This window comes from Mauremys mutica, chromosome 1 (genome assembly GCF_020497125.1).
Source record: "Mauremys mutica isolate MM-2020 ecotype Southern chromosome 1, ASM2049712v1, whole genome shotgun sequence".
NCBI lineage: Eukaryota > Metazoa > Chordata > Testudines > Geoemydidae > Mauremys > Mauremys mutica.
In genome coordinates this window covers 48,911,322-48,935,059 of record NC_059072.1, presented here as the reverse complement: position 1 = coordinate 48,935,059, position 23,738 = coordinate 48,911,322, and the positions used below count along the sequence as shown (strand labels likewise).

Below are 23,738 nucleotides of genomic sequence, written 5' to 3'. Positions count from 1 at the left end.
TCTCTGTTTGATGAGTTCCGGCAAACAGCACATTTAAGAGTCTGTGCTCCAGGTTTGAATTAGCTAGCAAACTGTTCTGGCAAATGTCCAGTTTTAACATATTTAAAAACATTTTTAGGCTGATAAATGCTTTGTCTTTCAGTAATTCAGCATATGCACTGTGTTGCTATCTGCTGATAGTGCTGTACCATGTTTATTTTTGTTTCACTCCATTTCAGCCAAACATGGGCATTGAGGTGAATTCTTGTGAAAAGAAAACAAAGGATATTTTGGGAAACCAAAAGAAATTCTTCACATGTCACTTGGCCCTACGACCAGGAGGTGTGAAGTAAGAGGCTGCAATGCTAGAGACATCAAATGCTTTAAAAGCTAGCACTTGAATGTTTAAAAAATAGACTGTCGGCTGAAATTTTCAATGTGCAAGAGACAGAGGAAGGGCTCAAAGGTGTTTAAAAAGGTCTGCTGGCTAGACTTGAATCAGGAGCAGTAACACTGACAAATTCATTGGTGCTGATGGTGGAGGCGGTGGTTTTGTAAGTGATTGAGGCACTGAAGATGATGGCACAAGAGCTGCAGCCATTGTCATTAGTGGTTGTGGGAGGGGTAGAGGTGACAGCATTGTTAGCAGCATTATGTCTGGTGAAGGAGTCTATGCTTCTGTCAGAGTGCAACCTTCACGTTCCTGTTAAACAGAGCATTTTGTAGGCTGTTTAGAGGGATTTGGGAGAATTCCAGGTCTCGTTTTTGCCATGTGGATGTCTGCAAACACCACAGGCTTGGCTGTTCCTTTCCCTGGTTCCCAAATGGGGAAATAACAAAATAACCTGGAAGCTACGACTTTGGCTGTTGTTCAAATGCCCCTTTTGTGGCTCTTACCAAAAAAAAATATTGTGTTTATTTTGTTTGTAGCAAAAGATGCCACAGAAATGCACCCAGAAACACCCTCCTCCTTGTCCCCTACACTAATCTTGATTAGACATCCCATCAGCAAAAGGATGGAGGCAGCATGCTGATGTTGCGATGGATATGGGAGCCTGGATAAATTCACTTCAGGTTCTTCAGCTAAGTCTGTTATGTTTATAATAAACTTAGTTATTCAAATATTTAGTAATATGTCAATATTGATGGGCTTTTTTTTTGCTTTTGAGGACTGTCTACAGGGCTTCTTTGGTTGCCTCAGAGGAGATAGGGGATAAGATACCATGGTCTCAGACTCCATACTGCATCAGCAGTGCGGACAAAGGGAAAGAGAACAGTTGAGATAAGTGGGACTACTTATGTGAGTAAGGACTGTTCACACTAACAAGTCTGCTGGATCAGACTTTAGGGCACTAATAGGTAACATGGATGCTGCTGTTGCTCCATAAATAATTACTTGCCAGAATGGCTCAGACTGAACCCACGCCCAAGCGTGTTCAGATCGAGATATAAATAGGCATTTTCAAGACAGCATTTTCCCAGACTCAACAACAGTTTTTGTTGTTGCTGCTACTGCTGTTTAGTTGCAATAAACATAAAATCCTGCTCCAGTGCCATAGAAGAACTTTTGTTTCTGGAATTTTGTACTCTGTAATTGTGTGCAATCTATACATAGCATGGTCATATGTATTATTAAAAACCTATGCTAGAAAGAGACTCTGCTGTATTGATAGAGGAAGGATGCTGTTATAGTTTTTGCTCCCACTCTGGCCCACAGTGATTTTAAGCATGGTCCCTGCTTCTTGCTCTCCTGGAATATTTTCACCCAGCTCTCCTGCTTGTGTAACAGGTAGGGGAATGCTGAGACAATATTATGTACAACTGTAACACTCCACTTTTTCCTGCACCTCTGCTTAACTCTTTGCTAAAAAATGGGTCAGAGTTATGTCTTCTCAACACTGTTCAGAAAGGATTCCATAGAGTTAAATCTCAGGGCTATTGTATGAAAAATCCCAAATGTTTATAACAGTTCCCACTCTGCTTCAAAGCTGACAAAAAAGCATTTAATAATACACACAATTACTGTAAATAGTATTTGGAATACTTATGAATAACTTTTAAATAAAAACTATTAGGTAGTTAATCTACTGGTGCTCCTTATACAGACTTTCCCACTTGATTGCTTGCATTTAAATAGAACAGAGGTTCTCAGCGGGGGCCGTGCCAGCACACGTCAAACTTTCTAGGGGGCATGGCAAACCAAGGGTATGGCAAACCTTGTGCATGGAGTTGCAACGACACTCAAATTTGGGTCAGTCATAATTTGGCATAATGGAGGGGCAGCCAGGCCAAATTTGAGTGAGTGGCTTTGAGACCTGGTGCTTGGCCTCCCACCATCTTTGCAGTCCTTTTAGTGCCCCTGATCTGAGCAAACAATGCCATCTAAACAGGTCAGGGGTGTTTTTATAGTAACTCTTTTATAGTAAATTTTTGCTATTGTAACAGGCCGGGACCTCCAAGTAAAAAAAAAAATGAAACAAAAAACCTGCTAAGGTGGGGCGTGATAGAAAAAAGATTGAGAACCCTTGCAATATAACACAGTTCTGTATTTTAAAATACACATATAAACATATATAATCCTTTAATCTTCTCTCAGAGATGATTTCTCAGTCTCTTTAGTGTTGCCATAATAGATATGTATATATGTATATCATCTGGATTTTTCAGAGCTTGAGAAGAGAGGCAGCATCTCAGTTCTTTGCCAAACATTTCTGAGCCTTGTCAGCTAACAAAAGTCTCAGCATTTTTACAGCTAGCAGGACTCCAGTCCTTTGGTTAATAGTTGACTGGTCATTTCTAGTTAGACAGGAAATCTGTATCCTCTATCCAAAGGTAGTGGGACTGAGCCTTCACAGCAGACACTTCTCTTGATCCTGCATCAATCAGCTGCTGAGTCCAAAGAGCTGTCTTTCACTCCTGTAATTGCAGCCTTTCCCTGTGAGCTCTGATTGGCCACTCTCAGGAGGTGAGTATGTGTGGAAACTGCAAGACTGCTTGCCCTCAGTGAAAACTTCTTAGCTTCAGAAAGAGTTAGTGACCATGTCTAGTAACTGCCACATTCTGCTTCTGGATGTTTCTAAGTCCTTCTAGCTGAGTTGCTCCTCCCTTGCTCACTGCACAGTATATTCAAACTAAAATCCATGTCTCCTCCTCACTGCTTCCCTCCATTTCTTTGGATTTAAAATAGGGCTGTCAAGCAATTAAAAAAATTAATCATGATTAATCATGTGATTAAAAATTTAATTGCTATTAATCGCACAATTAATCACACGGTTAAACAATAACAGAATACCATTTATTTAAATATTTATGGATGTTTTCTACATTTTCAAATATATTGATTTAAATTATAACCCAGAATACAAAGTGTACAGTGGTCACTTTATATTTATTTTTATTACAAATATTTGTACTGTAAAAAACAATAGAAATTGCATTTTTCAATTCCCCTAATACAAGAACTGTAGTGCAATCTCTTTATCATGAAAGTTGCACTTACAAATGTAGACTTATGTACAAAAAATAACTGCATTCAAAAATAAAACAGTGTAAAACTGTAGAGCCTACAAGTCCACTCAGTCCTATTTCTTCTTCAGCCAATCACTCAGACAAACAAACTTGTTTATATTTGCAAGAGATAATGCTGACCGCTTCTTGTTCACAATGTCATCTGAAAGTGAGACTAGGTGTTCTCATGGCACTGTTGTAGCTGACGTTGCAAGATATTTACATGCCAGATGTGCTAAAGATGCATATGTCCCTTCTTTCCTCAAACACCATTCCAGAGGACATGCATCCATGCTGCTGATGGGTTCTGCTCAATAACAATCCAAAGCAGTGTGGACCAACACATGTTCATTTTCATTATCTGAGTCAGATGCCACCAGGAGAAGGCTGATTTTCTTTTTTTGGTGGTTCAGGTTACGTAGTTTCCGCATTGGAGTGTTGCTCTTTTAAGACTTCTGAAAGCATGCTCCACCCCTCATCCCTCTCAGATTTTAGAAGGCACTTCAGATTCTTAAACCTTGGGTCGAGTGCTGTAGCTATCCTTAGAAATCCCACATTGGTATCTTCTTTGCGTTTTGTCAGATCTGCAGAGAAAGTGTGCTTAAAATGAACAATATTTTCTGAGTCATCATCCGAGAATACTATAACATGAAATATATGGCAGAATGCAGGTAAAACAGAAACGGAGACATACAATTTTCCCCCAAGGACTTCAGTCACAAATTTAATTAACACATTATTTTTTTGATGAGCATCATCAGCATGGAAGCATGTCCTCTGGAATGATGGCCAAAGCATGAAGAGGCATATGAATCCTTAACGCATCTTGCATGTAAATATCTTGCAATGCCAGCTACAACAGTGCTATGCGAACACCTGTTCTCATTTCTGGTGACCTTGTAAATAAGAAGTGGGCAGCATTATCTCCCATAAATGTAAACAAGCATGTTTGTCTTAGCGATTGGATGAACGAGAAGTAGGACTGAGTGGACCTGCAGGCTCTAAAGTTTTGCATTATTTTGTTTTTGAGTGCAGTTATGTAACCAAAAAAAATCTACATTTGTAACTTGCACTTTCACGATAAAGAGATTGCAGTACAGTACTTGTATGAGGTGAATTGAAAAATACTGTTTCTTTTTTCATTTTTACAGTGCAAATATTTGTAATAAAAATAATAATATAAAATGAGCAGTGTACTCTTTGTATTCTGTGTTGTAATTCAGATCAATATATTTGAAAATATGGAAAAAACATCCAAAATATTTAATAAATTTCAATTGGAATTCGATTGTTTAACAATGTGATTAAAACTGTGATTAATCACAATTTTTTTTTTTAATTAATCGTGTGAGTTAACTGTGATTAATTGACAGCCCTAATCATGCAGGTTAAATTTGGTTTGTGTTTGTTTGTTTGTTTGTAACTGTGGTGGAGGATGCTTTACTGAGAACATAGTGTTTACAGATTTATAGGAAACCCAATTATGTACGGAGTATTGCTATTGGCTCCCAAAATGTGTCGGAAGCTACAACACCAGTACTACAGATAATGAAAGGGTTTGACTGAGGTTTGACTGATGTGTTGTCTATGCTGGATTTTAGCCACTGGTTTGGCTGCACCACTGCAAACCTCTTGTTCAAACATGCTATACACCAGGGCAGCGTGGTTTGAAACTAGGTGTGACATTACCGAGCGTAAAATCTGGACCAATGAGCAGCTTTGTCTCCTCAATTCTCAGATTTGGGGTGCCCTTTACACTGCTTCACTGTGAGAGTTGCCCGTCCTGGTCTCCACACACACAGCCTCCAGCATGCAAGTTACTCCCCGTTTTGTAAATGAGTGCTGTAGCCAGCCACTCTTGAATTACACTGCAGAGCAACACCAGCAAATTTCCAGTCCCAGATTTTCCCCAGAAATGTCTCTCTTATATTTCCACCGTCTCTCTTGGACACTACAAGGTCATATAAATGCTGTCATTTTATTAATAGAAAATTATATGAACAAATCCTGTTATCCCAAATGGAGTTTCCCAAACACTTCAATCCAAGCACACTGGTTTAGATAAAGCAATAAAACAAGTTTATTAGCTACAAAGGGCTTATAAGTAATGAGGCATAAGTCAGAATTGTTTACAAGAAAATAAAAGTAAAACACAATTAATGCCTAACTTAACAAGCTAAGTGAATTCAAAGCAAAGGTCTCTCTCATTGCATGTCCCAGCAGTCTTACTGACTGAATTCCTTTCTGTCAGGATCCTTCCCTCAATCCAGTGCTGTTTCCTTTATTCTTGAATTGTTGTCAATGCCATGAGTAGAGAGAAAGGGAGGAATCATTTTGGGGTGCCTGCTCCCCTTTCTTATAGCCCTTTCTCTTCTTTGAGAATCCTTGCCAACTGAGGTTCAGGAGATGAAGAGTCTGTGTGGACAGGAACTCCCAGCTGTTTCTTTGTCACAATATAGATTTTCACCCACATCCTCTTTCCTGCCAAAGAATGGGCACTTAACCAGGCAATGGTCCATTTGATTTTGTTGACACCTGACTGAGGCATTGGCTAACCTTTTGTCTCTGGGGAATTGGTTTGTGGTTGCTCCCACCCAGACTTGGAACATAATAATACCGTACAGAGGAATTCTATAACTTTACCTGCAATTTTGCCACACATATTTTGTCATGACAATAATGATTAGCAAATTATAAGTTTTCATATGATACCTTACAAGGCACTCTTTGTACAAAATTTATCATAGTCTTGTAAAGCAGATGAACATAGGGGTACAGACTGTCACACTAGGGTAATCAGCACTGGTACAAATCATGTTCCACTGATGTAAATCATGTCTGCATTGTGGGTTTGCACCAATTCTTTAATGTATTTCCTTTTTTTAGCATTTCGGGATTCAATTTTTTTCTTTTTGGTGTGATTCTGAATCACCTCATGCCCAGAGCAGGGAAATCAGTGCCAGTCCCCAAGGCATTTAGATTTTATTTAAAAACAACTATCATATGAAAACATCTCATTTTGCTTCATTTCTACAATTTAGTCACTTTCTGAGATTCATCTTTGGCCACCTGGTAGTGCCCCGACATCGGTCTGATCCCCTCTTCTCTGCTGTTCTTTTGGAATGCAGACCTCTCACATTTTGTGGTGATTGGGTGTCTTGTTTTGCTCAGAGAAGCTCAGACTGATGAATACCAATTACATGCAGTCAATGCAGAAACCCTTCTGAGCAAACTTCCTAAAAATCCCCATGTAAACATTGTCTAAGTTATTCATGAATAGATCCCTAAGTCCCACATCCTCCCTTCTGCATGTAAAAAAAAAACCCAAAAAGGGTGTGTGTGTGGTGGGGGTATGTCACGGATATTCATTTCAGAAGCTCTGCAGCCTTTAGGCTATTTCCAATCCCTCGCATTGGACCTTTAGGAGGCAAGGCCAATGTCACAAAGAAAATACATCATAAGTTACAGAATCCTGAGAAGTCATCATGGCGTGTAGACTGTTGGCTCTTTTCATACTCGTGCTGGCCATACACCCTCACAGCTGTACCAACCTAGCTCTCATGTAGCCATGGAGGGGATGGTGGCAGCTATGAGATGTGCTACCTCTTAGCTACCCATCCTCATGTTTTGTGAGTTTTCTGGGATTATTCTATGCTTCACAGTGGCCAGCAGAGAGGGAACATATGCTGCAATGCTTTATCTCGGAGGGGGGACAGGGGTGTCTCTGAGTATCTCCAGGTTTTTTCATAGTAGTGGAACATCTGTCAGATTTCAAAAAAGTAGGACTCAGAGGAGCTCCTCAGACTTTTTTGACCAGCTCAAATTAAAAAATGCAAACACCTGCATTCTTCTTCTGCACAGGAGTCACAGTTGTCTTTGTCCAGTATTTATTTAGTATAAATTCAATTGGGAACTGATACATAGATAAATCTGAAGGATTAGTGAAAAGTGACCAATTACAAGTGACCTGAAGGGAGCTGGGGGAGGGGGAGGGTAACTGGTTGACAGAAAGGTAAGGTGATTTGGTACTAAAAATGTTAAGTCTTACACTGAAGAAAATACTTTAAACACAGTGGTGGAATGTAAGTAGTCATGCCCATCATGTTAAAATGCATTTGTATTTATTTTATCTCCTTAATCCAGCAGTTCTCAAATTATGGGTTGTGACCCCAAAGTAGGTTGTGACCCCATTTTAATGGGGTTGCCAGAGCTGGCGTTAGACTTGCTCAGGCCCAGGGCTGAAGCCAAAGTCCGAGCCCCACTTCCTGGGAGTGAAGCCGAAGCCCAAAGGCTTCAGCCTTGGATGGCGGGGCCTAGGTTACAGCCCCCACATCCCAGGCTGAAGCCCTCAGGCTTTGGCTTCAGTCCCCAGGTGAAGGGGCTCGGGCTTGGGCTCAGGCCTCTGTCCCTCTTCTTGGGGTGGTGTAGTAAGTTTTGTTGTCAGAAGGGAATTGCGGTGCAATGAAGTTTGCAAACCACTGGGGCAACTGCAGGGCCCATGGCTGGGAGTTGATGTGGTTCAGAGGGTAATCTTGAGTTGTAGAAGGCATCTACAATATGAATGCTAACTGGACACAAAAGGAGAAGATAGCTTCAAGTTTTCATATCATGATGTTAATTATTTTTACCCTCATAGTTAAAATGGAGGGTAAACAATGACTTGGCACCTTGGGAAATGTCCATGATGTTCAAAGGAGAAAAGACATTGCAGCAAAGTATGTCCTTGGTTACCTTTGGACAGTGTTATTGATGAAAATCACAGCATAAATGCTGGCATAGAGTTGGGCATCAATAGACTTGATTTTCAGTGGGTAAATTAATGTGGAAAGTTAAAAACCTGTGCTCAGAACTCCAGAGAAAGATTTGCTAGCCTTTGAAAGGCTTTTCATATATTCAGTATACCTTCTGCTATGCTTACAATACCATTTTTCACATATATATGTTGTTATGCCATTTCACTGATCTGGGATTATTTCTCTTCTTTTATGGTCTCTATGGAAAATTAGCAATACTTCACCTTGTAAAGCTACTTCAGCACTGAGTGGACTTACAGAGCCCCTCAAATTATTTGCTGTGGGTCTTCCAGGCATAGCTTTGCCATATTTACACTGTGATGTCACATTGGTTTGACCTGTGTCATGACATATAAACAACATCATCTGTGGCAAAGCAATGCCAGGGATACCTGTGTGGGTATACTGTGGTACTATCTCTTTAAAATTAGTCGTATAGTCCCCAGAGGGCCTCCCTGTGGAAGGAGTCTCTCATCTAATTCAGGAACACTTGGGGTCTGCAGTCTCAGAGTCTGTAGAAGTCATGTTGTTATGTAACTAATAAAGAGAATTGTAGTTTAAATTTTATATCCCTGGTCTCACTCTGCCTCCTGAAGTACAGAGGCTGCAGCGGACTTACAAGTAAGATACTCGTGACCAGAGGCAGATTTACTATGAAACAAACAGTGCGGTGGCCCAATGACAGGCCCCCCCCAAAATGCAGGACAAATCTCATCTGACAACCTGCCCCTGAGTCCCAGCCGGCAGCGCAGCAGGGCTCAGAAAGGCAGGCTGCCTGCATTCCATGGCTGGTGGCCTCACGCTGCTCCCGGAAGCAGCTGGCTGCTGGCACATCTCTGTGTGCCCCTGGCATGGGGAGGTGGCTCCGCACACTGCCTCTGCCCCAGGCAGCACATGGAGACCTGCTGCCCTCTCCCGCCAAGGGGCACGCAGAGACATGCCAGCAGCAGGGCTAAGGCAGCTCCCTGCCCATGCTGCCTCTGTCCCTCCACACTGCGCCACTCCCAGAAGTGGCCAGCATGTCCCTGCAGCCCCTGGGGGCGGGGGTGTGTATGTGTCTCCGCACATTGCCCCCACCCTGAGCACCGATTCTGCAGCTCCCATTGGCTGGGAACTGCGGCCAATGGGAGCTGTGGGGGCGGCACCTGCAGGCAGCAGCATGCAGAGACCCTCTGCCCCACCCCCACCCACCTAGGAGCCGCTGCCAGAGGAGTGTGTGTGCCGGTCACTTTGGGAGCCGCGCCACCTGAGATAAGCGCTGCCCTTCCTGACCTCTGCCTCACCCCCAACCCCCTGCCCCAGTCCAGAGCCCACACCCTGCACCCAAACTCCCTCCCAGAGCCTAACCCCCACACTGCCTCCTGCACCCCAACCCTCTGTCCCAATCAAGGTACCTCACTTTATTTTCATTTACTTCCTATTTCTTATAATGTAGGAGGAGGATGAAGAAAAAAGAATGAAAATGGGGGGGAGATAGAAGAGAATGTTCTTTTTTGTGGCTGGGTCCCAAGGAGGGGTGAAAATGAAGTTGCGCACAGGGCCCCACTAACTCTAAATCCACCACTGCTTGTGACGGCCTGACCATGTTAGGAAGCACACAGCCATCCTGCCTTGTGTATGTCACTCGGTACAGTATTTCCTCTCTTTCCCCCTCCTGACTGTAGTGATGAACAGAGTTATTCTAGTGATGTCAGTCCCTATGCTCAGCTGTCCCCGCTGTGAAGCCTAAGGACTGTGCTCTTGTGATTAGCATTCCACTTACACTGTCAGTGATGAGGGAGAGGAGATACAATCAGAGTAGAGGACTTCAAAGAAGTTGTAAATGGATCCCTAAAAGACAACATGTAGCTCTACAGTTTCAGCCTGGGTATCACTAACATATCATCTTAAATAGCTGTAATGCTCTTACAAACCTATAACAAGTGCACAAGTGCAGAACCATCACTACTATACCTTCACAATCACATTTTGAAAGTAATTGTATAGTGAACATTTATTTTTTTCATTAGTAGGGTATGGTTTTGCAGTGGAGAAGACTCAGGCTCACAGTTAGTTTGTATTTCCTGCATATAACCTGTAAATTCACTTAGAAGGGCATTTTCTTTCAGGCAACATCGTAATAAAACACAAACAAACAAAAAATAAAGGATTAAGTGGCAAAATATCTTCAGCCATAGCTGAGGTTTAGCTGAGGAGGGTTATGATTTTGGTAGCCAAATAAACTGGTTCCTGAATACCACATTCAGGTTATGCATTGAACAACCCCCAAATGATTTCTCCATTAAGAAGCTACAGACCTGCAATCCTACATTTTTTAATAAAAGAAAACGTAACAGCAATCCTTGCAATATTTCAGTGCTTGGGATATTTTGATAAAGGATGAGGATGAGATGTTTCTGTTTCTTTAACGTTACTTTGATTAGCTTAAAATTATAAACTAATGTATACAAGCACTATCATACACAAATAAAAGAATGATTGACCTAGACAAATTGGAGGATTGGGCCAAAAAAAATCTGATGAGGTTCATCAAGGACAAGTGCAGAGTCCTGCACTTAGGAAGGAAGAATCCCATGCATCGCTACAGGCTTGGGACCAAGTGGCTAAGCAGCAGTTCTGCAGAAAAGGACCTGGGGATTACAGTGGACAAGAAGCTGGATACAAGTCACCAGTGTGCCCTTGTTGCCAAGAAGGGTAATGGCATATTGGGCTGTATAAGTAGGAGCATTGCCAGCAGATCAAAGGAAATGATTATTTCCCCTCTATCCGGCACTGGTGAGGCCACACCTGGAGTATTGTGTCCAGTTTTGGTCTCCCCACTACAGAAAGGATGTGGACAAATTGGAGAGAGTCCAAAGGAAGGCAACGAAAATGATTAGGGGGCTGGGGCACATGACTTATGAGGAGAGGCTGAGGGAACTGGGCTTGTTTAGTCTGCAGAAGAGAAGAGTGTGTGTGTGGGGGGGTGGGATTTGATAGCAGCCTTCAACTATCTGAAGAGGGGTGTCCAAAGAGGATGGAGCTAGGCTGTTCTCAGTGGTGGCAGATGACAGAACAAGAAGCAATGGTCTCAAGTTGCAGTGGGGGAGATCTAGGTTGGATATTAGGAAACACTATTTCACTAGGAGGGTGGTGAAGCACTGGAATGGGTTACCTAGGGAGGTGATGGAATCTCCATCCTTAGAAGTTTTTAAGGCTCAGCTTGACAAAGCCCTGGCTGGGATGATTTAGGTTGGTGTTGGTCCTGCTTTCAGCAAGGGATTGGACTAGATGACCTCCTGAGGTCTCTTCCAACCCTAATATTCTGATTCGATGATGACTTTTTTTTAGTGTGTATATATATATATACACAGATAGAAGGCCTGATTCTCCACTGCATTTTGTAGTCATTTATATCTGTGCAAAGTGGATGGAAAACACTACCAAATCACAATCCTAGGGCAGATCCAATGCTCACTGAAGTCAGTGGAAAGCCCTGTATTGCCTAAATGTTGAGGCTGTAGGTTTTTGTTTTTTGGCACTCAGGAGTGTTCAGCATAATGAGTAACTGAAAACTGATGTTTCAGAGAATGTAGGAATTGGCTGATTTCTATGTGTTGAGTATTACTTGACTTATTCCCTATTTTAACATAAAAACAACTGGATTCCCTTTTGGAGCCACTCTGATTTGCTGGACGATGAACTATTTATTCACATGATGTGATAGAATTACATGTTGTTTTCTTCTACTAATCAGAAAAAGAAACTTTAAAAATAATGGGAATTTTCTTACAGATAAAACTGGAGGCCCATCATAAATAGCTAAGATTTTTACAATTGCATTAAGCTAGCCTACATTTTAATGTACACACTTTGGTGAAATTAATTTTTGGTAGTTTCTATTCATGCGACCTTTTTGCTGTGACTATTTTACATAATTTGATATAATTTGAAGTGGCTAACAATGGCTGCTAATTGTAGAGGTAGAAACATGCAAATAAACAAAAGAACTTTCATAGGTGAGGGTTAGGATCCTATATCCAGTAGTGTGGGCCAAATTAATATTAGTTTAATAACCTATAAACTGTGATAGAAAATGTAATTGTCCTACATTACACGGGTATTCCTTTAACTGCACAGTTTATTCAAATGTATAATCTAAATAATTGAGTATCTATGCATACAATAGAACATTGCCTCATATGCAAACACCACTTAATAGACAGTTATATCCAAACAGATGGATAAAAAAGATGCCTGAATATAATTGGTTTGCTTTTGATTATTCCGCAGATACAAATTTACTTAAACAATAAGTCTGGACAGGGTAGGATTCATTGTCACACAAAATTCAGTTTGGTAAAGTGAAGCTGAGGAATTTATGAGGAATTTAGGGTGACTCTTTTTTAAACCAAGCTTCCATATTTTTAAGCAATATTTTGTTTATACTTTTTTTAATGCAATAATTGCTGAGTTTTCCACAGAACGCAAACACTGCACACCAACATCCACGTGTGGCCAAGATATTAAAAAATTAGTGACTAAAGTTAGTCTCCTAAATCCTTATGTGGGGATTACTTAAGTGGCCTGATTTTCAAAAGTACTGAGCACCCATAAGCTCCCATTGAAACCACTTTTAAAAATTAGCAATCTAATTTAGATGCTGGTCTGCTTTGTTCTGCTTGTTTGGTACAGTTGACCCTTGCAGCCACGGGAAAGCCCCATTGAAGTAAATGGCGCTCTGCATGTTCAGAGGGGTAAGTCTGTATGGATCGCCATGTAGGAGCTGAACTTTAGACTTAAGAACCTAACTTTCTGCACCTATATTTGAAAATCTTGGCCATATAGTAAATGTGAACATACATAGGTGTCTATCTGCATATGAGAACAGGAGTACTTGTGACACCTTAGAGACTAACAAATGTAGTTGAGCATAAGCTTTCATGGGCTACAGCCCACATCATCGGATGCATAGATGAAGTGGACTGTAGCCCACGAAAGCTTATGCTCAAATAAATTTGTTAGTCTGTAAAGTGCCACAAGTACTCCTGTTCTTTTCGCGGATACAGACTAACATGGCTGCTACTCTGAAACCTGTCTATATGCATATGAACAATGTGTGATATTTTTGTATGTGGTGAACAAATAGAGTACTGCTGAAGCCTGAGCTAGTGAAACTTTGAACCTCCTTGACTTCCATTGGTTTCAGAAGGCATAGAGAGTGCTGAGTACTTAGCAGGCTTGATCTCAATCAATTTTAAATAATTTAAGTTTACTGTGTCTAGTCAAATGTCCACATGACATTTTGTTAATAGTTTCTGTTGTTGCATCTGTTATTACCTGTAATAAAATGAGATCAATAAATGTACATCTCATGGAATCTATTTTTGGCAATGTATGAGTGTTTCTTCCTTTTTTTTTTTAACCCCCCTCTGTTTGACATAGGAAAGCTGTCGGTTTTTTTAAATAAACTCTCTCAGAAAATCGAAATATGGCACTGCCACTGAGTGCTGCCAATTTGCTAATAAGATTTAGGAGCTTTCCACAGAGCTACTCACAGTTGTTAAAATGTCTTTAGAAAATGTCTTCTTTGTTACTGAAGTTGCCATACATACATACGGACATTTTTTTTCTGAAAATATTCCAGGGATTTTATTACCATTAATCTTTTCTGAGGGTGTATATAATTTATCTCACAAGCCATCAGAATTCCCAGAGGGTAAATTACTCTAGAGGTCTCTGTGCCCTCATACTGTATCAAATTGACCTGCTTCTTGTTTGCCATTTTTGTGTACTACATTGCTTATTTAACAAGAAACAGAATGATTGTGATTCTGAGAAGGTCCTTTGATAGTAGTTTTGACACTCTGCCTGAATAATGACCCTCATTATGGAGCCCATGACAGGCTCTGAAAGTACTGATTTATGAATACATCACAGGTTCAGCATTAGAGCTCCCCCTACTCACTTACTCCTGATATAGGACTAGATATAGATAGAGCCCTTTGAAATTCAGTGAAGATGAGATAATTGCATGATTATGACCATTCAAATAACCTCTTTTTCTGATTTAACAAAGCTCTGTCATTTAATTTTGATTGTCTCCCAAGTTTTTAGAAACCTTTGAAAAAATGTTTATTAGGAAAATCTATTTCATGTTGGGCGGGCAGCCATGTCTTAGAGGACAGTACGGTGGAAGTTACAAATACTTTTGGTTGCTAGAAATCTGATGCTTTCTATAGCAAACACTCATTAACAGTTGATATGATAATAGACTGTGAGAAGGAAGCTTAGCTAAGAGCTAAAAATCTGTGTCCTTGCTAAAACAAATTACAAGACACTTTGTAAACACATTTTTGTGAGGATTTTTGTTGATTTATTGTTTCCTCCATAGCAGTTATTTAAATAAATGTAGCTAATTCAGTTCGTTTGCCGCACTGTATAATTTTGTTCTTTGTGTGACGGGGTTATATGTAAAAGCCTGAAGGAATCACATCCCCATTAATCTTTTTACAAGTACAATAAATAAATAAAGAGACATGGTTTAATTTTGCCAGTTAGAAGATTTAAATAGGCAGTGGTGGTAAAAGTCTCTCTCTTTTTTTTTTTTCCTTCTCTACTCTTAAATAAATGGAAAATATATCTCACTTCCTTCCTGGTTCTTAATAACAAAATGCTGCCGTATAAGTAAATGTGTACATGAATTTATGTAGTTTACTAAGCATCTAGAAACAGATTTTTGCTACAGCTTACCCCTAAGATATATTTTCCCACATGCATGTGGGAAATGGTATTCTTTATTACTTCTTCTCCTAAAACTACTGTGTACCATTGCTGTACACAACTGCACAGCCGCTGTGAATCATCCCATAGGTGGCTACATTTCAGTTGTGGTAAAGTGGTCTTCACATAGGGTTCAATTGTCCCAGTTAGGCACAGTCCTCATTAGGGGCAAGAAGGAGACAAACTACGTAGAGGATGCAATTTCTGCTGGGCATACAGAAGCTGAGTAGCTGCTACAACCTCCCTTTGGCCTGGTCTACACTATAAGTTTATCTCAAATTTAGCAGCGTTAAATCGAATTAACCCTGCACCCGTCCACACAACGAAGCCCTTTACTTCGATATAAAGGGCTCTTAAAATCTATTTCTGTACTCCTCCCCGACGAGGGGAGTAGCACTGAAATCGACATTGCCATTTCAAATTAGGGTTAGTGTGGTATTGGCCTCCGGGAGCTATCCTATAGTGCACCATTGTGACCTCTCAGGACAGCAATCTGAACTTGGATGCACTGGCCAGGTAGACAGGAAAAGCCCCGCCAACTTTTGATTTTTATTTCCTTTTGGCCCAGCGTGGAGCGCTGATCAGCACAGGTGACCATGCAGTCCCAGAATCAAAAAAGAGCTCTAGCATGGACCGTTCGGGAGATACTGAATCTGATCTCTGTATGGGGAGATGAATCTGTTCTATCAGAACTCCGTTTCAAAAGACGAAATACCAAAACATTTGAAAAAATCTCCAAGGCCATGATGGACAGAGGCAACAACAAGGACTCAACACAGTGCTGCGTGACACTTAAGGAGCTGAGACAAGCCAAAGAATCAAATGGACGCTCACAGAGGGAGGGGCGACTGACAACTGTAGCTATCCCACAGTTCCCGCACTCGCCGAAAACTATTTGAATTCTGGGCTGAGCTCCCAAAGCCTGAAGGGTCAAAAACATTGTCACAGGTGGTTCAGGGTATATGTTGTCACCCCCGCCCCACATGAAAGCAAAGGGAAAAAAATCGTTTCTCGCCTTTTTTCAATGTCATTGTATGTCTACTGGATGCTGCTGGCAGATGTGGTGCTGCAGTGCTACACAGCAGCATCCCCTTGCCTTGCCTTGCGGACAGCAGACGGTACAGTAGGACTGGTATCCGTCATCGTCATCCCGTGGGTGCTCCTGGCTGGCCTCGGTGAGGTCTGCCGGGGGCGCCTGGGCAAAAATGGGAATGACTCCAGGTCATTCTCTTCTTTAAGTTTTGTCTAATGGAGATTCAGTCCTGCCTGGAATATCATGCCAGCTGGAGGCTTCTGCCTCAGGCTGCTCTCCCAGTCAGCAGCACTGCACAGTTGTGCCTACCCTAGCCTACTCCTTGCTACCAGGGCTCACAATCAGATACTTAGACCTCTACATTTTGCTGCAAATAAAAAAATTAAGCTGCCGTTTAGAACTGTCACCCAACATACATATCCTGGGACATTTTGTATTTTACCAGTGTAAACCAAAGGCCCACACACAAATGGAGATTCAGTCCTTCCTGTGCTTCTATCCTAATGCTTATCACAGATTTTCAGCTATAGGCTGAGCAAGTGCAGAATGGTGGTTCACTCTACTTCGCTGTAAGCCAACTGCCCTCCCCTCCCCCTTTGATCTTTGCTTGCAGAGGCAATAAAGTCAGTATTGTTTCAAATTCATGCATTCTTGATTATTTTATCACACAAATGGGGGGATAACTGCCACAGTAGCTCAGGATGGGTGGGGTAGAAGGGAAGCAATGGGTGGCGTTGTTGCAGGGGCACCCCCTAGAATGGCATGCAGCTCATCATTTCTGCGGGATGTCTGGGCTCTGACCTGGATCGGCCGTTTGCCTCTATGGTTCTTTAGCAGACTTGCCTGATATTCTAGGCAGGACTGACTCTCCATTAGACAAAACTTAAAGAAGAGAATGACCTGGGGAATCATTCCCATTTTTGTCCAGGCGCCCCTGACCGACCTCACTGAGGCCGAACAGGAGCACCCATGACAGCAGCAGATGGTACAGTATAACTGGTAACTGTCTTTGTCTACTTGCAAAGTAGTAGACGGTACAGTAGGGCTGGTAACCGTCTTTGCTAACTTGCAAAGGCAAGGGGATGCTGATGTGTAGCACTGCAGTACCATGTCTGTCAGCAGCATCCAGTAGACATACGGTGACAGTGAAAAAAGGCTGAACGGGCTCCATGGTTGCCGTGCTATGGCGTCTGCCCAATCAATCCAGGGAAAAGGGCTCAAAATGATTGTCTGCTGTTGCTTTCACGGAGGGAGGATTGACTGACAACATTTACCCATAACCACCCGCAACAAATTTTTGGCCCCATCGGGCATTGGGATCTCAACCCAGAATTCCAATGGGCAGGGGAGACTGCGGGAACTATGGGATAGCTATAGGATAGCTACCCACAGTGCAACGTTCCGGAATTTGACACTAGCCTTGGTACATGGATGCACACTGCCGAATTAATGTGCTTAGTGTGCACTCGACTTTATACAATCTGTTTCCAAAAATCGATTTCTGTAAAATCGGAATAATCCTGTAGTGTAGACATACCCAGAGTGTCATCCAGAGGTTCCCTATGGCCCCAGCATTCCTATGGGGCAAAAGTGCCATGGAATCTTGAATGACACCAAGTGGTGGGGACTTTTATGTTTATATTTCACCTGAGAGAGGCGCCTTTCTTCAATGCTCTCTTAGAATGAAGAGTGCCACCGGCTGAATCACCAGCACCATTTCCTGTGGTACGTTGGTGTTCCTTGGAGGTCTCATAGCCAGCCCTGCTTAGATTGTTTAAGTTAATAGAGTCATTGGCTCATGATACATAGTAGTGTAGCTATGTTATTACATCATTAAAATGTAGTTGATGATTTTAATGTCAGTCTCATTGCCAAATTCTGTTCTTCAGATGGAGATAGGTCTATAGTAAAATTCCTACTCTAGTCCATTTTTCCTTGCTCACTGTGCCCTCCCCATCCATGAGTGACTATGGAGATTAAAATTGCTTTCAAGGTACTTTCTTTAGTTAATTGTAAATTATGTCTAGGAACGATAAGGGCCATCAGTGTTACAGACAGCTCAGTCAATTAGAGGATATTAAGATGGTTTTTGAAATTTATAATCAAAATAATCCACTTTCATTTGTGTTTGGACTTCAGTGCTATGGCCACCAAAAGAAATCTTTCATAAACTGTATCTCTCAGAGCTATAGGTTTCTATATTGTTAATTTGGTGGAATTTAGGCACCAGGAAGTCTAATGATGAAGTAACATAAAATGTATTTGCAGCTTCTGCAGTGCAGGTGTGTTGAGTGAGACACATCTGTGAAAACTTTTTTTTTAACTTTGAATACCCCTTTCATAAAGATACTAAAGCTGATTGTTTGCTTTGTTGCTTTCCTGCTTGGGAAAGCTAATACCAGAAGAGTACTGTACTTTTATAAAAGTATTTCAGAGTATAACAAAACCTTCTAGACTTTAATAACTATACATGACTGATCTGTCCTCTCTGGCAAGGTTAACTGTTTCTCCCAAGGAGTTAAGTGGCATATAAACTATTGTTCACACCATTTGTGCTAACAGCCTAGCATGACCTCAAATACTGTAGTGGTCATACAAGCTATCCTGTGCAATACATTTATCAACAAAGGTAAAAGGACCACAGGGGCAGAGCTGACTTTAAGTGTATTAGGGATCTATAAGGATAAATGCCTAACCTGATTCCACAGCAAAAAGTAATTACCGAACCATTGTTTCTATAGTGTTAATATTTTTTCACGGTTCTTTAGAAATATAAGCTATTTAGTTCTTGGTTTGACATCTGTACTGCATTATATTTTATACAATGCATCTCGACTAAAGTGTAGAGCGATCAAATAACAGTGAGATCATTTTACTTTTACCAGAAATCATCAAGAGAAATAAAGTATAGAAAAGGGAACAGTTTAAATTCAGTAGTTATTTTTTAATATATTTAAATGATCTAATTAACAATAGGCTAAACAGCAGAATTTTATGGCTTTATTCTTTTAAGATTGCATGCCCCATTTACAGTGTGTATAATCTCACATACTTATTCACATAGTTTTTCAATTTTTTAAAGCAATCCATTAGCTCTTTTCCTTTTTAGGTCTGACTGGCTCTCCATCCTTAGACTTCCCCATCCACAGCAATGAATGCACTACCTGAAAAGAAGGATCAGCTTCAGGTACATATTGGTAATATTAGAGATATGCAAACTCAAGTTAGGGGGAAACAAACTTATCAAAATTCCTCAGATGGAAATAACATTCAAGAAGTCTGACTCAGGACAGCCCTGTTATAGGCACTTACTATTTGCAAGGTCTCTGGCTGTAGAATTATCCTTATAGTCATGATTAATGAATAATTATCAGAGCCATCCCACAAATTTGGCACACACAAATGTCACAAAGGTGTTAGTCCCAAATGCCTTACTCAGGGAAGACGAGCAATTAAGTGGATAAAATACCAATAACAATTAAAAGAAGCAGCAAAGAGTCCTGTGGCACCTTATAGACTAACAGACGTATTGGAGCATGAGCTTTCATGGGTGAATAACCACTTCGTCAGATGCATGTCACCCACGAAAGCTCATGCTCCAATACGTCTGTTAGTCTATAAGGTGCCACAGGACTCTTTGCTGCTTTTACAGATCCAGACTAACATGGCTACCCCTCTGATAATTAAAAGAAGAACCTGGTTGTTAGGGGATGAAGTCAAATTAGTCCATCTTGCTTTGTGTCCATGGAAATTCAAAGCAAACTATTAATATCAAAGGAATATAGAAATTCTCACAGTCCAGCTAGTCCACTGTCCTATTTCCAAGATTGGCCAATATTACATGCTTTTGAGGAGAAAGGTGCAAGAAACCACTTAATGAGCAGCTATATGCAACTTTCCTAATGGAAAAGTTTCTTCCTAAACCCAGGCAGTTGGCTGCTTTATGTCTGAATGCATGAAGTTTTATATTCCATAGAATGTTTTTTTCTGTCTAATGTAACTATGGGAGTTGGTATTATAAATGTTTACTTCTGTTTTGAATCCTGTTAAGCTGCAATAATATCTCACGACAATGAGTTCCACAGGTTAAGTGCAGGCTATGAAAAATAAGTATTTCTTTTTATTATTTTCAGATGTCTTGCTTGTAATTTTATTGGGGTCTCTTTGTTCTAATGTCACGAGAAAGGGTAAATAGGACTTCCATATATATATTCTCTATATCATACATTAATTCATAAATGTGTATCATGGCCTATTACTCATCTTCTCTTTAAACTACATAGTGCAAATCTTTTAAATCTCTCCCATATGGAATTTTTTTCTGTGCCTTTAGACATATCTAGACATATCCCACATCTGTCAATACTCTGCACCATGTGTCATCTAGCCCCTCTTGGGTAGGGGTGGGTTGTGAGATGTTCTTTCTAAAAACAAAAAACAAAACAACAATGTTAAGTATTGCATATTTCTGGTTAGTTTTCATGCTAATAAAACATTTTCCTTTTTATTACATGCAAACCATATCATCGATGTCTGTCCTAAAGGTGCAGTGTCCTTTTGTTGAACTTCTGAGCGTATCAAATATTTCAAATTATTGTCAGTTAATGAACAGCGATGCTTTTTAATATGTTTCTTATACAGCTTACAAAGAAATAATGCAATGTTCTCAGGGGCAAATTTCCATCTCGACTTTAACTAGGTCTCCATTTTTGTGCCCCCAACTTTGCATGTGTAGCACAGTCTACTTGGTCACCAAATACCTGGAGAGCAGCAATGATCATTTGTTCTCGTCTTAATGCCTGCATGGTGTGATGCCATCACTGGAAGGATACGAATTTGAACTGTGAGAGGGAGATAGACTAGCACTGGGTGAATGTTGTTATTTTCCCACAAGAGTTCTAGCATTTCTGTCCCTTAATTGTTTTTGTTAGTTGCCACTTCCTTTCTAACATATTACACTGTCCATACATTCTTGCATGTTTTCACAGTAAGGATCCATACACATATGCAGGGAAGTAATTTTTCTCACATGAATAGGACCATTAAGTTCAAAGGGACTATTTGCCTAGGTATTCACTTGCCTATGTGTTTTTAGAATTGGGGCTCTTATACATTGCATTGCCTTATAATACATACCACAACTGTGAAAATGCTATATACCATAGAAGTAATATTCTTTTATGAATTAACTCCTTCTTAACTTAAAAACAGGCTGAAAAGACATTTAAATGTTTGCAGGCTCAAAGGCCATGTATATCTACATTATTAATTAAGAAAAGGCATCATTATGGTGAAGAACAAATAAAAAATGAAAACCTAATGAATTAAAACTTAGTCTTTCTCTTCATAATGTATTTTTTTCAGACACAACATAAGCTTTTTCCATAAGTTCTGCTACAAATCCAAAGGGAATTAAAACTGGACTCTAATTTCAACGGTACTATGCCAGTTTATCTTGTCAGCTCCCTGTGTTAAATACTCTTTAAGATCCTTCTGACCCTTTCTCTTTTATCTGCTTTAGCATTAGAATTAATTCCCACTACCAAGCAGAATGTTTGTTTGGCAGTTGAAGGACCCATATGCTAAATTCTGGAATATATTTCCGAACAGTAATAGTTAGTTCCTTGCTATTTTTCTTATCTGGCCCCTTGCTTGGCCTTTTGGTTGCCTTTAGTGCTAACTTTGCTGGTGGCGGTGGAACAGCCCCTAGGGCTGCTGTAGGTCAGACTGCTGATGGTCTGTCTTTTCTTCCTAGATGCCATTGATGAAGAACCTTGGAGAAGGTTGTGATTAAAAAGCCAGATACCGAACTTTCTGAATTTTCCCAGTATGCCTCTGGAACCCCCAGAACCATGTGTTAAAATAAATCCTACAGCGTTCATTAAATAAGTGGGGAAATTCTTTTAGGAATATTTTTTCTTTTCTTGCACCAAAGAATATAAATATCTTCAAATGGTTCTTTAGAAATAGATTATGCAATACTGTTTTATTGCCATTTATGCTCTGTATAACTTTTACCTCCTTGTACACATTATTGTTATTGACAGCAATTCTAAAGGCTTTTTTTAAAAAAAGAAATTAAATAGTGAATCAATAAAGATTAGCTATTTATTGTAGATTATTACTTTATCATTCCCATAATTACAATAATGATTGCTGATGGAAATTCTATTTATGTGAATCATTTTATACTTGTTATTTATTATTATTAATGTTACCATTATTATCTTCTTACCCTTCAGTTCACAAGATGTATCTTCTCAGTGAATTTTAATTTCAATATCTTGCTATTATACTGTATATAATCCTATCAAAGACTGTCCTTCATGCAACATTTTCAGTGATATATTATCACAGAAACCATTAATGAATGAGCTTCATATCTTACTAATACTGTTTTAGATACTATTTTTATTAATTTTCTAAGCTGTAATTCTTCATACAGTACCTATGTCTGTCATCTATTAAAGTTCGTTTTTTTTATTTTAACACAAGTATTTCAAAGGGAGGCATTAACTTTGTCTTTAAAAATACTTTTCAGTTCATAGATTCTAAATGATGATAATGTCCGTGTTTTTCTTTTAGACCTTGTGCACACTAATTTTCACAATTTTCCCTAGTTGTTGTGACCAATTTCCTGTTAATATTCAAAATTAAATTTCTGCAAACTGTGTTCTTTCCACAATGCAAGAGGGTGAAAACAAACAAACAAAACAAATCAATGACACTTTGTCCTGTGACTAAAATGCAGACATTGTAGTGAAGTGGAGAAAAATGATTAACAGTTTCCAAGCTTTTAACTATATGCTAAAAGTAAATAAAATCACTTTACTCTAGATATTGCAAGTTTCTAGCAGTAATTTTTCAGCTAAATGCCAGATTTATTTAAAAAGGATTACTCTTACAACTAAGAAACCATTTGTTCATCTTGGTGCGTATACTTTCTTTAACCTTATGGTTGGCTGTTAAAATGATTGGGACACATGCCATCACATATGTTGTATATAATATTCAGCTCCTCTTCAAATATTTTTCTGTATGAAGTGATGAGTGCACAGTGTTGTGAAAGTTGAAGAATAACATCGTTTTAGAAACTGTCTTTGTTAAGGGCAAATCATCATTATTGGCATTCGGAACATAGATTTGACTAAGCTTAGATCATTGCTTCATCTTTTTTACTTACTTTACAGCATTCTGACAGTAGAGAGTTAGAGCCCAATATTAAAATATCCTTAAAACCTCAATACCTATAGAAAATGTAAATAAGCCTTATGGTCTTTCTGAGGAATATTAAATATACATGCAGTACTCTGTAGCATAGATTAATAGCTGGGAATGACACATTGTCATGATAACATAAACCTATGATATATTTAGCATATAGTTGTGGCATCTTGCATAAACAAAACATATCCCTATGACCTCATTAATTTTTTTATTGAATCTATTTAGTTTCCTTGCATAATTCTTTTTTTTTTGTGAAACAAACTACTTGTATAAAATTTGAAATATCTGACCAATTAGTAAGTTGCTTATACAACATACTTTATATAAACGTATTCACATTCATTTGCATAACAGTGGAGAAGCCCAGAAAATCTGGAACAATTAGGTGTCATAAAATAACTCACATATTTTATTTGCCAACTGTTTTCATACTCTTC

The 23,738-nt window shown here is 39.8% G+C and overlaps 2 long non-coding RNA genes across 2 annotated transcripts in view; one reads left to right on the top strand and one right to left on the bottom strand.

Moving 5' to 3' along the window:
• The first annotated feature begins 2,821 nt into the window (after positions 1 to 2,821).
• On the top strand, positions 2,822 to 21,922 carry LOC123353292. The gene is made up of 3 exons (XR_006574454.1): positions 2,822 to 2,944; positions 19,184 to 19,261; positions 21,830 to 21,922. It is a non-coding gene; the product is annotated as an uncharacterized LOC123353292 (long non-coding RNA).
• Positions 19,790 to 23,738, bottom strand: part of LOC123353288 — a 58,848-nt gene continuing 54,899 nt past the window's right edge. The window contains exon 3 of the long non-coding RNA XR_006574447.1: positions 19,790 to 20,498. This is a non-coding gene — a long non-coding RNA (uncharacterized LOC123353288). The remainder of the gene's footprint in view (positions 20,499 to 23,738) is intronic.